Source organism: Scyliorhinus torazame, chromosome 4 (assembly GCF_047496885.1).
Source record: "Scyliorhinus torazame isolate Kashiwa2021f chromosome 4, sScyTor2.1, whole genome shotgun sequence".
Lineage (NCBI taxonomy): Eukaryota > Metazoa > Chordata > Chondrichthyes > Carcharhiniformes > Scyliorhinidae > Scyliorhinus > Scyliorhinus torazame.
In genome coordinates this window covers 183,973,500-183,991,460 of record NC_092710.1, presented here as the reverse complement: position 1 = coordinate 183,991,460, position 17,961 = coordinate 183,973,500, and the positions used below count along the sequence as shown (strand labels likewise).

Sequence of the window (17,961 nt, the reverse complement as noted above, 5' to 3'; positions counted from 1 at the left end):
GGAGTTTTTGTGCTTGGGATACATGTTGGTGCCACAGGGATACATGTTGGTGCCACATGATGTGGATGGCATAATAGTGATTCTGCCCACCTCTCCCCGATTCAGGTTTTCACTATTTTGCCACTCATCAACACTAAAGCATGGTTGTTACAAATAATTTTTTAATGGTACCTTCATCGTAGCAAATTATCTCAAGATAAAAGACATTTTTGAGGAGGCTTTTGCAGCTAACCTCTGGACAGTCATTAAGTCGCAATAAATAGGAAATGATATCTGGATTGCATTTAAGATCCGCCTTCAGGACTTCCGGTGACGGCGGGCGGGAGGCAGCCGCACATTGGAGGGCTCCCGTTCAGGAACGGCATTTTCGCGGAGTAACGCCCGGTCCTAGGGCCAGCGACGGCAGTAAAAGTCAGGAGACAGCGCACAGAGAAGAAGGATGTCGAAAAACGGCCGGGAAAAAAGCGGCTGAAAGTCCGTTGGAGAGGGGAAATGTCACCGCGGGGTCAACAAAGAAAATGGAGGCTGGAGCACCAGGGGAGGCCGCAGTGCTTACGGCTGAAGAACTAACTAAGGTGATGGCTGCGGAATTCCAAAAGCAGTTGGCGCAGATTGAGAAATGTATGGAGACGGTGAGGAAGGAGATGAGGGAGGTTTTGAATGTGCTGGTGGAGGAGGCGGTTTCCCCGGTGAAGACGGCGGTGGCGAGCGCAGTGGCGGAGGTGCGAGAGCAAGGGGAGGCGCTGAAGGAAGTGGAGGAGACGGTATTGCAGCACGGTGATCAGTTTGCCTCGATGGGGAAGGAGATGCGGAAGGTGATGGACACGAACAAGAATCTGCGAGGAAAAATGGAAGATCTGGAAAACAGATCCAGGCGACAGAATTTGAGGGTCGTGGGGCTGCCCGAAGGAGTTGAAGGACCGAAGCCGACTGAGTATTTTGCCGCGATTCTGGCAAAACTATTGGGGGAGGGGGAGGACCCCTCCCGATATGAACTGGATCGGGCTCATCGGTTGTGGAGGCCTGTTCCAAAGGCGAGTGAGCCGCTAAGGGCAGTGACTCTGTGCTTCCGTAGGTACAGTGTGAAGGAGAAGGTCCTGAGCTGGTCCAAGCAGAAGCGGGTGGTGCAGTGGGCTGGAGGTGGTATACGTGTATACCAGGACTTTACGGTGGAGTTGGCGAGGAGGCGGGCTGCCTTCAACCGGGTGAAGAGGGCACTGTACATTGGCAAGGTGCAGTGCGGCATTGTATATCCAGCGAAGCTCAGGGTGACTTACAAGCTCAGGGACATTTATTTTGGAACGGCGGAAGCAGCGGAGGAGTTTGCGAAGGCAGAAGGACTGTGGCAGAACTTACGGCTGGTAAGTTGAGGAATGGTCATGTGCCGATGTAACCTCATGACTGTATTTTCTTCTTTTTTGTATCACTGTGCGCGGGGGTAGAGGCTAAAGGAGCCAATGTTGCATATATTTGGACAAGGGAAGGGACGGGACTTTCACTCAAAAGGAGGGCTCTTTGGGGTGTAGGTGGATATGCGGGGTTTGTGTGCTAAAAGGGGACCTTTGGGCTTTCCTAGGGCCAGGCAAGGGGGAAAGGGACCCGGGCGGGGGCCTCCACGCTGGCCGGTTTAAGCTGGCCAGTGAACGAGAGTGAGGTGGGGAGAGGGGCTGCGGCCATCGGAGCCTGACAGAACAGGGTCCGAGCGGTCTAGCCGGGGTGGAAAGTTGGGGGGAGGGAACCGAGGTGGAGGGGAGGGGTTTTACAAGAGGCAGTGGACGGGAGGAGCTGGAGACTTTGCGGGGTGGGGGGGGGGGGGGGGGGTTACAACTCTGGAGTTTCATGTACGGTACTCTCTCAGAGGCTGGATGGCGTTGGTTGAGGGTGGGGGGGGGGGGGGTGGAGAGTCGTGTAGATTAAGGGTGACTACGGGTAATCCCTGATTCCTTTTTGTCATTTGTTTATGTAAACATGCGGGTTGAGGTTTGGGGGTTGGTGGGCGGATGGGATCGTTGTTATTATGGGGATTGACATATCTTGTTGATCATTGTTTATTGTTGATGGTGTAAATGTGGGAGAAAATGTGAAAAAGGAGAATAAAAAAATATTTAAAAAAAAAAAAAGATCCGACTTCAGCTCCACAGTTCTTCTCTGCCCCTTGTCCACTCTGTATCCCCTACAATATCATTGGTGACGAAGCTTCCAGCATTCATAAAGCTCCAATTCCTCTTCTTCGTTCCCTCTAGTTTGGTGAGCATGATGCACAATTGAGGTCTGGAGGATTCAGAACAGCAAACTAATCTGTTTGCCAAAATTATGAGGAGTGTCTGCATGTGGTCTGACAGTTTTGGATGTGGAATAATCAACATGTGCATTACTGTTGGCTTGGTTTATTCAGATGTAAGCTGGTTTAATGAGAAAGATGCTTCGGATATTACCGATTGTACTCTTTTTACTAAATTAAGCACTGTAAAAGTCCAAATTGTCATGTAAACTGCTTCCAACTGAACATCATTAGCTGCCATTTTGGAAATTAATTTAACATGGGAAGCAGATCAGGAGGGAATGATGAAGAAATAAAACTAAGCTATAGACTACAGTTGCACAGTTAATGTTGTCACACTATGATTACACTTTAAATCCTGCTATTTAATAAGGAAGATTAATCCGAATACTAGTCCTATAAACGTTGACAATCCTGCAAATTTTAGGAAACTGCAAATCTGAAGTGATGAAATGAAATGAAATTGAAAATGAAAATTGCTTATTGTCACGAGTAGGCTTCAATGAAGTTACTGTGAAAAGCCCCTAGTCGCCACATTCCGGCGCCTGTTCGGGGAGGCTGGTACGGGATGAAATGATTGATCACAGATTTTCACATTTCTTTTACTTGGGATACAATTTACTCCACAAATTAAATATCTTATTTTATGTCAAAGGAACACATGAATTTATGTTAATAATATGATGTAATATTTTGTACTTTGGGCATTATTAATTTTAATTGCTTTCCGAGTTTGAAGTTTTAGCTGGTCTGCACAGCTTCAAACATCTTCGCCTGCTGTTTCTTCTGTGCAAGCACAACTTTTCCAGTTGAGAACCAAAGCTGGATTGCAGTGCACTTTTTAAGTGGACAAAGCTTTGAACTTAGTGGGTGGCGGGGAGGGGTGTGATGAAGGGTGTGTGAAGAATCATTATAAAGTCAATTTCTACTTGCTTAGCTCAGTTTCAAAATGGTTTGTTCATTTACAAACATGTAAAATGCATTCACGTATACCACCATCTGTAGAGAGGTATAAAAGCGTTGACTGGGGAGAGCTACAAAGGAGTGGGCCAGGGAGATAGCTCAGCAAGACTAGACAGGGCCTGGGCAAAAGGCAGAAAGACCTAAGAGAGTTGTAAAAAGTGGGCCTGGGAGAGAGATGGCGATACCCAAGAGGGATTTAAAGTAGAGAGCCAAGGGAGATTTGGACTTGGGAGAGAGACGACAAGACAGTCTGGCCAACAGCGTTCAGAAGAAATGTCCGTGATAAAAAGGGAAGCGATTGGTAAATATTTTTCTCTTTTCTCTCTCTAAAGTAGGATATTTATTTCACATTTCAGGGCAGGATTTATTGACAGTTCACATGGGTGGGATATTCTTGTCCCATGGCGGCGCATGGGTTTCTCTGCGACGAGGGGAAAGGACGGGGCAGTAAATCCTACTGGCGGGTCATCGCTGCCGCCGAAAATCCCGCCCTTAAACTATTGGGTTTAGTACAGCAAGAAGTGAAGCTGTACTAAGCCCGCATAAGAGATTATTGTGCAAACTTAAAGCGCATGGGTTTGGGGGAAATGTATTGAAGTGGATAAAAAACTGGTTGGCAGAGAGGAAACAAAGAGTAGGGATTAATGCGTCCTTTTCAAATTGGCAGGCAGTAAAACTAGTGCAGTAACTAGTGCGGTACCACAGGGATCATTGCTGGGACCCCAGCTATTCACAATATATATTAATGATTTGGATAAGGAAACAAAATGTAACATCTCAAAGTTTGCAGATGATGCCAAATTAGGCGAGAGGATGAATTGTGACGAGGATGCAGGGATCCTAAAGCAAGATCTGGACAGGTTAGGCGAGTGGGCAAATCAATGGCAGATGCAGTATAATTTGGATAAGTGTTGTGAGGTTATTCACTTCAGAAGCAAAAACAGGAAGGCAGGTTACTACCTAAATGGTTGTAAATTGGGAGAGGGGAGTGTGCAGCGGGACCTGGGTGTACTTGTGCAACAGTCGCTGAAGGTAAGCATGCAGGTGCAGCAGGCGGTAAAGAAGGCTAATGGTATATTGGCCTTCATTGCAAGAGGTTTGGGGTGAATCGAATTGGTTGAAGACTGGCATCTGTGATGCTGGGGACATCCGGAGGAGATGGATCATCCACTCGGCACTTCTGGCTGAAGATTATTGCGAATGCTTCAGCCATGTCTTTTGCACATATGTGCGGGGCTCCTCAATCATTGAGAATGGGGATATTTGTGAAGCCTCCTCCTCCAGTGAGTTGCTTAATTGTTTACGATCATCCACAAATGGATGTGACAGGACTGTAGAATTTTGATCTGATCCACTGGTTGTGGGATCACTTGGCTCTGTCTATCACTTCCTGCTTATGTTGTTTGGCATGCAAGTAGTCCTGTGTTGTGTAGTTTCACCATCATTTTTCAGTATACCTGGTGCTGCTCCTGGCATGTCCTCCTGCGCTCTTCATTGAACCAGAGTTGATCCCCTGGCTTGGTGGATATGCTGAGCCATGAGGTTACAGATTGTGGCTGAATACAATTCTATAGCTGCTGATGGCCCACAATGGCTCATGGATGGCCAGTCTTGAGTTGCTAGATCTGTTCTAAATTTAGCATGGTGGTAGTGCCACACAACAAGATGGAGAGTATCCTTAATGTGAAGACTGTGCAGTGGTCACTCCTATCAATACTGTCATGGACATATGCATCTGTTGGTGAGGATGAGGTCAAGTATGTTTTTTCTTCTTGTTGACTCTTACCACCCAGTCCAACAGCTGTGTCCTTTAGGACTCGATCAGCTCTGTCAGTAGTGGTACTACTGAGTCACTCTTAGTGATGGACATTGAAATCCCCTTCCCAGAGTACATTCTGGGCCCTTGCCACCCTTTGGGCTTCCTCCAAATGGTGTTCAACATGGACGAGTACGGATTCATCAGCTGACGGTGGACGGTACCTGATAATCAGCAGGAGGTTTCCTTGCCCATGTTTGACCTGAAGCAATGAAACTTCATGGGGTCCAGATTCGATGTTGAGGATTTCCAGGGCAGCTCCCCCCCTGACTGTACACCACTTGTGCCTCCACCTCTTTGACCTAGCAGCACTGTAAAGGGGGATCTTGGTTAGGCACCAACTGAGGGCTTGATTGCTAAGTTTGACTTCTTGTTGTATTCCTGGTATCTGTCAGTACTGCGGGACAGTATGGGGTAAACCATGTTTGGCAACAATGGTTTGTGCCCTTGTCTGGGCTCTGCAAATATTGAATTTGGTATTTTGTGATTGACTCTTAGAGGGCAATTTCTGCCTCAGCTGCAAGCAATCTAATAACTAGCTCCCAAGATAGGTCATAATTTGGAGCTTTTACCACTCAAACTGTTTGATTTTCAAAAGAAAAGTTCAATGAGGAAATGCATTCTTTTACACACTTGTCTTAGATGGGACATTCAAAAATTTCAATTACTGAATAAAAAAGCATTTGAAAAACATTCCTATTTCTTTGGAAGAAAACAAAATATGGTGGCAGTCTCTTGAGTGCCTGCAACTGCATGTCTACTTCCAGCACTTCTCATTTTTTTTCCCATGTTAGAGTGTGATTTCTTGTCTACAGATGCAACATTTTATAGCGCAAAACCTGCCAGTGGAAATGTGTCAAATATTCTGATTTGATGCTATGTACGTTATGAGAATGCAGAAGAGTCACTTCGCTTTGGCTATCAACAAAAGGTAGTAACTGATAGAATGGAGCTTTGTGCAAAGAGTTAAACGATTCTGCCCTATTGGATGTAGTTTAGTTTGCAACCCTTGGATGACTCTGCTCTTAACAACAGTGCTTTGTACCCCACGGTGGTCTCAGACAGATAATGAGGTGTAACTGCAGTACTGAGGAATCATAGAATCTCTACGGTGCAGAAAGATGCCATTCAGCCCATCGTGACTGCACCAACCCTCTGAAAGAGCACCCCACCGAGGCCCAATCATCCACCTGTTATCCCACCTAGGGGCAATTTAGTATGGCCAATTCACCTAAACTGCACACCTTTGGACTGTGGGCGGAAGCCTGAGAACCCAGAGGAAACCCACGATGACACGGGAAGAACGTGCAAACTCCACATGGACAGCCACCTGAGGTCGGAATCGAAGCCAGCTCTTTGGCGCTGTGCGGCAGCAGTGCTTGACACCGTGCTGCCCCTAATTGTTTTCGGCTTGTAGGATTTGTGTATCGTTTCTATTCGCCAGCAGCTATAGCGGCAACAGAAACTTGTGTTTACACAGCAACTTCAGCATAAAATGTCCCAAGTTGCTTCACAGGTGGGTTGCAAAGCAAAGTTTCACACCAGACAACAAAGAGAGATAATGGGAGAGATGACCAAAAGCTCCCTGAAGGATGTAGATTTTGAGGACCACGTTAAAGGAAGAAAGTGAAGCGGAAACATTTAGGGTTGGAATTCAGAGTTAAGGCCTTGGCAGCTGAAGGCACAGCCACCAATGGTTGGGGAATTAAAATCGGGGTACTCGAGAAGCCTAGATATCTCACAAAGTTATCTCATGGGGTTATGCAGCTGAAGGAGAGTACTGAGGGGTGAAGCCATGGAGAGAATTGTAAACTCGGACAAGAATTTTAAAATCAAAGCGTTGCTTAACCGGGAACAAATTATTTTCTCTAAATTTCTACAATAAACGATTATGAAAGACATCAGTGATAAAAGTTGAATTGCAGTTCATGCACTCAGGGTATTTTTGGCATGGATGATGTATATATTGTGATCATAATTATTTTGTTTTGTGAAGGAGATTGACTTGTATGTATTTTGTCTTTTTTATGTTTCTTGAACTTGTAATGCTATATGACGGAACAAAAACGTTGCTATGATTACTGACACAGGGCTGAAAATGTTGAACTGTGCAATACTTCCAGCTGCTTCCATTTTTTCCTTTCATAGAATCATAGAATTTCATAGAATCATAGAATTTGCAGTGCAGAAGGAGGCCATTCGGCCCATCAAGTCTGCACCACCCTTACAAAGAGCACACTGCTGAAGCCCAAGTATCTACTCTATCCCCGTAACCCAGCAACCCCCACTTAACATTTTTTGGACACTAAGGGCAATTTAGCATGGCCAATCCACCCGCACATCTTTGGACTGTGGGAGGAAACCGGAGCACCCGGAGGAAACCCACGCAGACACGGGGAGAACGTGCAGACTCCGCACAGACAGTGACCCAGCGGGGAATCGAACCTGGGACCTGGCGCTGTGAAGCAACTGTGCTAACCACTATGCTACCGTGCTGCCCACACTTGACCTGCTGTCGAGTGCTTTCTAATAGATTAGATAATAAATCTCTCTAATACATCTTATCCATAAAATGCTAGCTAGGAGACAGTAGATTACTGAATAGTAATCCAATTGGGAGGTCAAAGAATGTTGTAAACTTCAAGAGTAAAGCTAAAATGGTGAAATTTTGAGACTGGATTATTGTCTCTAATCCACTAATGGGTATGCAGTAGTGCCTGTGTGTCTTTTAAAAAAAATGCTTTGCTGCATTACACTTCACCATTATTGAACATCACTGGACAGTGGAGCTGAGAGATGGATACTGGAGTTGTGTGTGGTCTATCCGGGACGCACTTGCCCTGTATTGTTCCAATCTGATCAATGCTTGGATGAATTATAAAGTTGTAATTAAGGGAACTGTTCTGTCACCAAAAGCAAATTTGGAGGTGGTGATGATTGAGCTGCAAGCTGAACTTCCATGTGTATTTATTTGGAAATTAAATTTTTTACCATGTTATTGTACAGTAGATACATTGTGTGTACTTGAATGGTTGATACACATGAAATAATTTCTCTCAGATAATGGTTTGAAAGCTATTCTATTTTAACGAGTAAAAGCTTGCTTCTACAATGCTGAAAGGCTCCACTGTTCCTTAATCTACTTTTAGCTTTAATTAATTCAACTTAATTACAAATAGCTAAATCTCTATATATCATAACAATTAGTCATCCTATGACAGTAAATGAGATTGGAGTGACTTAAATGTTGCAGTAAAGGCTCCATTTCTGCTTTTCAATTAATCTCTATTTAAAAAAAAAAAAATTTATTCTCCTTTTACACGTTTCCTCCCAAATTTACACCCACCAACAATAAACAATAAGCAGTAACGAATATAATGTCAATCCCCAAGTCAACACCAACAGTCCCATCCTCCCACCAACCCCCAAACAACTACCCGCATGTTAGCATAAACAAATAACAAAAGGGAATCAGAAATCACCCATAGTCACCATTAACATATACAGTCCCCCCCGCCCAACTAATGTTTGATGTTATCCAATTCTTGAAAGTGCATAATGAATAACGCCCATGAATTGTAGAACCCCTCCATCCTTCCCCTCAGTTCAAACTTAACCTTCTCAAGAATCAAGAATTCCAACAGGTCCCCCCCGCCACGCCAGGGCACAGGGTGGAGAGGTTGCTCTCCATCCCAGCAGGATCCGCCTTCGGGCGATCAACGAGGCAAAGGCTACAACATCTGCCTCCGCACCCGTTTCCAACCCTGGCCGGTCTGACACCCCCGGATCTGGCCTCCCGAGGGCCCAGGTCCAGTTTCACGTGCGCCACATTAGAGATTACCGTAAAAGTCTCCTTCCAGTAATCCACCAACACGTCAGCATTGTGGATAGCACAATTGCTTCACAGCTCCAGGGTCCCAGGTTCGATTCTGGCTTGGCTCACTGTCTGTGCGGAGTCTGCACATCCTCCCCGTGTGTGCGTGGGTTTCCTCCAGGTGCTCCGGTTTCCTCCCACAGTCCAAAGATGTGCAGGTTAGGTGGATTGGCTATGATAAATTACCCTTAGTGTCCAAAATTGCCCTTAGTGTTGGGTGGGGTTACTGGGTTATGGGGATAGGGTGGCGGTGTGGACCTTTGGTAGGGTGCTCTTTCAAAGAGCCGTTGCAGACTCGATGGCCTCCTTCTGCACTGTAAATTCTATGAAAAGTACAGGACCAAAACATATGAACGTGATTTGCGGGGCCCCTCCCCGCAATGTTCACACACATCTTCAAACACCTCAAAGCGCCAGCTCATCCTTGCCCTCGTGAGGTGTGCTCTGTATACCACCTTCAGCTGTATCAGCCCCAACCTCGCGCACGAGGTGGAGACGTTCACTCTCTGGAGCACCTCACACCAGAACCCCCCCCTCCATACTGTCTCCCAACTCGTCCTTCCACTTTGCTTTGATTCCTTCCAGTAGTGCCTTCTCTTCTTCCAAAATAGCCCTGGAAAAAACTACCCCCTTCTCCAGTCTCCCTGGCGTCAGCACCTCCTCCAGCAATGTGGAGAATTAATCTCTATTTTTAATTTACTTTAATTGTTAATGCTTACAGACATCCTTTCTATAGTCAGGCCCGTTGGCTATCACGAATGACCTTGAGCAACTTTACTTTTAGTCTAACTGGGTCCAATTGTCCTGGCAGTTCTACTTGTCTCTTGAAATTTATTCTCCTCACTTGTCTTGTATCTTGTACTGTATTTGTTTCTTGATTCTGGGCCCTTTCAGATTACTATCTCCTTTGCATATTGCCTTGCAGTAAACTGCATTTCTTTAAAATTGATTTGCGCTTTTCCATTAAACGATGACCGTGAATAATTTTGTGTTGTCTTGCTCTGGTCGAACTAATTTTTCCGCTTTGAGCCTTATATCTGTGCCAGTGAAATAACTGATGTCCCAGTTGATGAGCATTAGTTTATGCCTCTGGCTTTTCTTCTGCCAGACCAGGCACTGTGACATTCTTCCGTTCTGTAATATTCCGTTCATTTCAATTCACATCTTAGCCAGTTTGAAGCAGGCTGAGCTAATTTTATCTCTGTTCATGATAATGTATATCTATTATCAGAATTCCTAAACACATACTTGATTGAAAAAGAGCACCAATTGCTGTCTCCTTTACCACCCCCCCCCCCCCCCCCCCACCCCCAGAACACACCTCCTCATCTGCACAAGCTATTTCTCATAACGTCTGTGGATTTCGCTTACACCATCCACCACCGCACCCTATTCTCCATTTCCATCCTGATACTTCAATTGATGAATTTTATGATAAAGGAATTAATTGTGCCTTAACCTTTATGTTTCTTCGGTCTCTTGGTCTCTTTCCTTCTCCTTTTGGGATCTTTGTAGAGTTTTGACCAGATCTCCCCCGCAGAGTGTGGATTGCACTATTCGCACCAGTAAACGTAGACCTTTGGCTATCTGGTGGTTGTCTATCAAAATATTTCCTCAGCTGGTTGAACACTGCCTATTTTTCTTTTAAGCAGGTGGGCTCTGGGCTTCACATACTGTTGTATTTGTTCATTATTTAAAATTTCACAACAGCAAACTAAGGAGTTGGAGAGATTGCTGCTGTTCTGGAAGACATTGACGTGCATAATTTCAAGTTTAATTTTTCAAAATTTCATTCATGGAATGTGGGTGTCACTGACGAGGCTAGCATTTATTCCCCACCGCCTTGACCCGCTGCAGTCTCTGTGGTGGTACCGGTCACATTTTGGGATTTTGCCCCAGTTACTATGAAGGAATATTTCCATCAGAGTGGTATATGACTTGGAGGTGATGCTACTTCCATCAACTTGTTGCCCTTATTCTTCTCGGTGGTAGAGGTTGTGTTTTTGAAGGTGCAGTCGAAAGAGGCTTGACACTTCCGGTGATGGGGATGTGCACATCAGGTGGCTCTCCTCCCACAAACCCGAAAATAGGCTCTTTCAATCGAAATAGCATGCTAATACGAAGGAAAAATCATCCCCAACCAACAGCAACGCGAAGGGAAGTGCCAAACAACAGCCACTCCAAAGGCCACATAGAAAGGAGAAGTGGAAAAAGCTAGGAGAAGCAAATGGCTAAACCAGCAGATGCATGAGACTCACCAGAATGAGAAGGACTGACCCGCCGCACAAGGAGACCCCACCACACCAGGGAATGGGTGGAGGATATTTCTCTCAAGGGAACTGAGAGAACACCGAGAAGAGACAAAAACTGACATGCAAGCTGCAGTCAGTGGGTGGTCGGGGAAGCTCTGGCGACCATGCAGGTGGCCCTCGGCAAGGCGGAGAGGCGACTAGAAGCTCAAGAAGGCGCCATGAAAGAACTGGAGAAGGCCGCACAGACCAGGGCAACCGAATCGCTGCACTGGAAAAAGAAGTATCAAGGTTGGGCACAATGCAGGGGAGTCTGAAGGGAATAATCGATGACCAAGAATGATCGAGGTGCCAAAACCTGTGGATTGTGGGCCTGCCAACAAAGTTATGAGGCCCAAATGCTGAGCAATTTGGTGGGAAGGGACAGCTTCCCCAACCCACCAGAAATAGACAGAGCCCACCTGTCACTTCGGCCAAAGTCCAGAGCAGGGGGACAGCTGAGGGTGATAATCGCTAAAATGCACCAGGACCAGAAAAGAATTGCACGCTGTGCGAGGCCAACAAAGAACTGTAACTGGGGAGGTCACTGGATCAGAACCAACAGGACATTGGGGCTGACCTGGCTAAGTAGGATTCAACAGGGCAAAAGCTGTCCTGTACAAGAGCGGCGTAAAGTTTGGGATACTGGACCCAGTTAAACTCTGAGTCACATTCCAAGGCAGAGAGCACTTTTTCACAGCCCCTGCTCCTGCAGACAAGTTTGTCCTGGAGAACGGGCCGGAGAAACTGCAGAAGGGACAGCGGTGAAAAGATCATCTGATGAGACTTTATTTCTTTATTTGCTAATTGTTACCCAACAAGAAAGGTGGCAGAGATAATCCTGGAAACTATAGGCCGGTGAGCCTCACTTCGGTAGTAGGTAAATTATTTGAGAGAATTCTCAGGGACATGATTTATACCCATTTGGAAATAAGTGGACTCATAAGCGATAGACAGCATGGTTTTGTGAAGGGGAGGTCGTGCCTCACTAACTTGATCGAGTTTTTTGAGGAGGTGACAAAGATGATTGATGAGAGGAGGGCGGTGGATGTTGTTTACATGGACTTAAGTAAAGCCCTTGACAAGTTGCCTCAAGTTGACAAGGTGAAGTGAGGTGGTAAGATGGATACAGAACTGGCTTGGTCACAGAGGGTAGCAGTAGAAGGAAGTTTTTCTGAAAGAAAGATTGACTAGTGGTGTTCCACAGGGATCGGTGCTTGGGCCTCTGTTGTTTGTGGTGTACATAAAGGATTTGGAGGAAAATGTAGCCGGTCTGATTAGTAAGTTCGTGGATGACACCAAGATTGGTGGAGTGGCAGATAGTGTTGAGGATCGTCAGAAGATACAACAGGACATAGGTTGGAGTCTTGGGCAGAGAAATGGCAAATGGAGTATGTGAGATAATGCATTTTGGTAGGTCTAACACAAAGGGGAAATATATTGTAAATGGTAAAACTCTTAGGAATATAGAAAGTCAAGAGAGAGCTGGGCGTGCAGGTCCACAGATCTTTGAAGGTGGCAACACAAGTTGACAAGGTAGTCAAGAAATCATATGGAATGCTTGCCTTCATTGGATGGGGCATCGAGTATAAAAACTGGCAAGTCATGCTACAGTTGTACAGTTGGTAAGGCTGCCCTTGGAATATTGGGCACAATTCTGGTCGCCACACTACCAGAAGGATGTGGAAGCTTTGGAGCGGGTGCAGAGGAGGTTTAGCAGATGTTGCCTGGTCTGGAGGGTGTTAGCTATGTGGAGAGGCTGAATAGACTCCGGCTGTTTTCATCAGAAAGACTGAGGTTGAGGGGTGACCTGATAGAGGTCTACAAGATTGAGGGGCATGGATTGGGTGAATGGGCAGGCACTCTTTCACTGGGTGGAGGGGTCAGTCACCAGGGGGCATAGGTTTAAGGTCCGTGGGGCAGATTTTAGAGGGGATGTGCAAGGCAGATTTTTTACACAGAGGTTGGTGAGTGCCTGGAACGTGTTGTCAGGGGAGGTTGTGGAAGCATATACATTAACAGGGTTCAAAAGATATCTTGACAAACACATGGGTAGGATAGGTATAGAGGGATATGGCACAAGGAAGTGCTGAGGGTTTTAGCAAAGGTTGGTATCATGACTGAAGGTTGGAGTGCCGAAGGGCCCGTTCTTTGTTCTTTGATGAACACTTTGCGTGGGACTGCACTGCCTCGTTCTGGGGACAAGAGGTGAAAGAGAAGAAGGCAAGAACCAGGGCGTCAGAGCGCAGGAAAGGGTGAGGAGCATGGCGGAGCTCAGAACAGGCGCTGGAAGGACACACCACCAATCCTGGGAGAAGGGCCATCACAATATCAGGGAAGATAGCACTGGGAATGGGGAGATGCTTAAGAAATCAGAAGCACAAAGGGACTAGGGACTCCTTGTTCACGATTCTCTTAAGGTTAATGTGCAGGTTCAGTCGGCAGTTAGGAAGGCAAATGCAATGTTAGCATTCCTGTCGAGAGGGCTAGAATACAAGACCAGGGATGTACTTCTGAGGCTGTATAAGGCTCTGGTCAGACACCATTTGGAGTATTGTGAACAGTTTTGGGCCCCGTATCTATGGAAAGATGTGCTGGCCTTGGAAAGGGTGCAGTGGAGGTTCACAAGAATGACCCCTGGAATGAAGAGCTTGTCGTATGAGGAACGGTTGAGGACTTTGGGTCTGTACTCGTTGGGGTTTAGAAGGATAAGGGGGGATCTTATTACAACGCACAGGGTACTGCAAGGCCTGGACAGAGTGGACGTGGAGAGGATGTTTCCACTTGTCGGAAAAACTAGAACCAGAGGAGAAGGGATGATCCTTTAAAATTGAGATGAGGGGGACTTTCTTCAGCCAGAGGGTGGTAATCTGTGGAACTCTTTACCACAGAAGGCTGTGGAGGCCAAATCACTGAGTGTCTTTAAGACAGAGATAGATAGGTTCTTGATTAATAAGAGGATCAGGGGTTATGGGGAGAAGGCAGGAGAATGGGGATGAGAAAAATATCAGCCATAGTTGAATGGCGGAGCAGACTCGATGGGCCGAGTGGCCTAATTCTGCTCCTATATCTTATGGTCTTATGGGAAGTGTGAAGAGAGGCCATGCGCAGGACACACCACCAACCCCAGGAGAAGGGCCACCAACTAGCGGGGAAGCTAGCAGCGGGAAACGTGAAAGAAAGAGAGGCCCCGGCGCATCTCCCGCAAGAGAGAGAGCACCTGGCAAGGGGAGGGGTATCAGCAACAGGGGGACGTCTAGGGGAAGAAACAGAGGGAAGGGAGTGAAGGGGGAATGAAGACCGAGATGGGGGGGGGGGGGGGGAGAAAATACCATAAGGGGAACATAGGAACAAGGTTAGCAAGGACATTAAGCTGGCTGCAGCAGGGCACATGTGGTGATGTGGAACAGAAAGGCACCGCAAGCAAACACTTCAGAGGGTCCCTGAATAAAGAGACCTGGAGTTCAGGGGCTCGCCCACATAGCGTTCACATAGTTGGTGGCCATGTTCGGGTGGTCCCTGGACAAAGAGAAATCCCGGAGTGCAGGGGCCTGACCTCGTGTGGAGAAAGGTGACCGTAGCCATCTTGGACAGCCCCCTAACAAAGGGAAACCCGAGAGTGCAGGTGCGCGAGCCACCAGGTAAGTGTGGTTTATCTCGCAGGACGTGGGGGGGGGGGGAACACAAAAAACCCCATCAGGAAAATCATATGGAATGTTAAGGGGCTTAATGGCGCAGTGAAAAGGTCCAGAGTCTTTGCTCACCTGAAAAGTTTGGAAGCCAACATCGTCTTCCTCCAAGAGACGCACCTGGGGGAGAAGGTCCGTAAGGCTGGGTGGGACAGACCTACCATTCCTGCTAGGGGACGAGGGCTGCGGGTAACCAAAGTCCTAAATAAGAGGACGGTGTTTACAGTGACCAGGACGGTTATGGACCCAAGGGGATGGTAATAGTTGGCATGGTAGCACAGTGGTTAGCACTGTTGCTTCACAGCGCCGGGGACCCGGGTTTGACTCCCGGCTTGGGGCACTGTCTGTGCGGAGTCTGCACATTCTCTCCGTGTCACCGTGGGTTTCATCCGGGTGCTCCGGTTTCCTCCAACAAATCCTGAACCATGTGCTTGTTAGTGAATTGGACATTCTGAATTCTCCCTCAGTCTACCCAAACAGGTGGCGGAGTGTGGCAATGGGGGGATTTCACAGTAACTTCATTGCAGTGTTAATGTAAGCCTGTACTAATAAAGATTATTATTATGTCATGATCAGTGGTATCCTCGATGGGGCACCGTTAGTCCTGGTAAACGGGTACACTCCCAACTGGAACGACGTGGAGTTTATAAAAAAGACAATGGTAGAAATCCCCAACATCGACACACACCGACTAATCATGGGGAGCAACTCCAACTGTGTACAGGACCCACGAACGGAGAGGTCAAATCCCAAAACAGGAAAGACCTCCAACATGGCGAAAGAACTCTGCATATTCATGGAGCAGATGGGGGCTGTGGACCCATGGCGGTTCACCCACCCAGGGGAGAAGGAGTTATCCTTCCTCTCCCAGGTACACATGTAAATTCACGGGTTAACTTTGTTGAAGTGGGGAAACGGTGCTTTCAGGGCTATTAAGGGCGAATACTCCAGGAGGATTGTAATCTCTGTAGCCATTTAAAATGGCCAACTCCCGATTCAAAATGGCGAACGGCAAAGGCTGATGGGACAGTCAGCCAACAAGACACAAACGAGCAGCTGCAGGTTGGCTGTGTATTTACCTCTGGAAAGGCCAGACAATATCGATACCAGCAACCATCAGCATAACAAAACACCAGCCATCTGCATACAAATGAGCAATCCCCGGGAACAATAAGCAACATTTAGACACACAAAGCAAAACCAGACTCTTCGGCGCCAGCAGAAGCCTACACAAAAGGAGGTGAACGATCACCTCCAGACCGCCCATCGATCAGGGAACAGCTCCAGCATATGAGAAAATCGAACTAAGCGATTGGGACAAAGTCCAATCACTTGGGACAAGGTACAGGGTCCGCCCTGAAAGGCGGGAAGCCCCTGGGGACTATAAGAATTGAGCCCCAAGTTCAAGTCGCACTCTTCTCCACCGCTTCTCCAGCTCTTCACTCTTCAGCAGCTGGTCGAAACTGTAAGTCTTATTTCAACGCTCGCTACGAGATAGGCGCTCCTAGCTACCAATCTATACCAACTTCGAATCCCGCAGGCTCAAAACCCGAACGAAAGGCCATTTGTTCCCCTTACCTGGTGGGCCAGTTCCAAGTTAAGTATAGGCCTGTTAGTTGTAGAAGTAGCTTAGATGTAGAATTTGTGCATGAGTAGCGATTACTGTGTATAATAAATGTGCTTTGATTTAAATCTTACTAATCGGTGTATTGGACTATTGATCATTACTCGGACTTGAACCACGTGGTGGTACCATAAAGATACCTGGCGACTCGAGAGCAAAGGTAATAAAACAGAGCAATTGAACTAAGGAAAAATTAGCAACATATTATTTGGCGACATCCTGACGGGACCCGATCTAGAAGTGGAAAACCACTCCGGGAGAACCCAGAATTTGAATTAGAGATCCAATTGGAAACAGAAAACCACATGTGTTCAAGCAGTTCTGATCAATACTCATAATTCGGAAGTGTGTGTATGCATGCGTAACTAACAGGGCGATAAGGTAAAACTGATAGATTTTTTTGTTGCGACAAAACTGTCGGAAGTTTGTATATCAGAAAGTAGCGAAAGCCGTACCCGTATTTACAGCACCGCCTTAATATCCCTGTCCCAAATTTGAAGAGCAGCATTCGGATTAAAACCCCAGTCCCAAAATTTGAAGAGCAGCATTCGGATAGGAAAGATGGCAATGCAGCGCCTCATGAACCCAGAGGAATTTGCGGTCGCAGCGACCAGCAGCAGTAGAGTGGGACAATGTCCCATTTGGGAGGAAGAGATCAGGAAATATCTCAAAGGGAAAAGATGGCCCCTTTGGAATGAATTCTGTGACAACGAGGAATCAGGTCCCGGGAGTATAGGACATACTTGGTGGGAGAACCTGAGCGAGATCCACAAAAAGAGCTTAGGGAAAGCTCGAAAGCCGATGGCAATCGTGTCCTGCTTGGCATAATTGCGAGGCATAGAGGAGGTCGTTAGGACGCTCCGGAAAGAAGTTGAGGGCATACATCGAATGAATAAGGTCGATGTAAGCGAGGTAGAAAATGAGAATTTAGAATGAGAAAGAAGTTGGCAGCAAAAGATGGAGAGGTGGAGGATGCCAAAAGGGCACACCATTCTTGTCAGGCGCACTTAAGCAGCTTCCAGTTTCAATACGAAAAGGCCTATCAGGACACGCAACGTGCAGTCCTGGTACGTGAAGAAACAGAAAAGCAGGTAGAGGCATTACAGAGACAGTGTAGTGACCTAAAGGCAGCATTAAGAGCACTCCATGCTGCCACCACAGAACAAAGACAAAGCACGTTCGATCACGCAAAGTGCCAGAAGCAGATTGCAGAGCTGCAATCGCTGCTTTCAGTTCAGAAAGGTTTCCAGGAAACCTTTGGAGAAAAATTAGATCAGGAATGTAGCCAGTTAAAATGGCTAACTCCCGATTTAAAATGGCTAACTCCCGATTTAAAATGGCGAACGGCAAAGGCTGTTGTGGAGAACTGCATACCAGAGATGGTAACTGAAGACCCGATGGGCTTTGTCAAGGGTAGCTAACATCG

The 17,961-nt window shown here is 46.7% G+C and overlaps 1 protein-coding gene across 2 annotated transcripts in view; it reads left to right on the top strand.

Moving 5' to 3' along the window:
• The window catches only part of LOC140410628 (dystrobrevin beta), a 964,620-nt gene that overhangs the window by 56,495 nt on the left and 890,164 nt on the right, over positions 1-17,961 (top strand). The window lies entirely within an intron of this gene.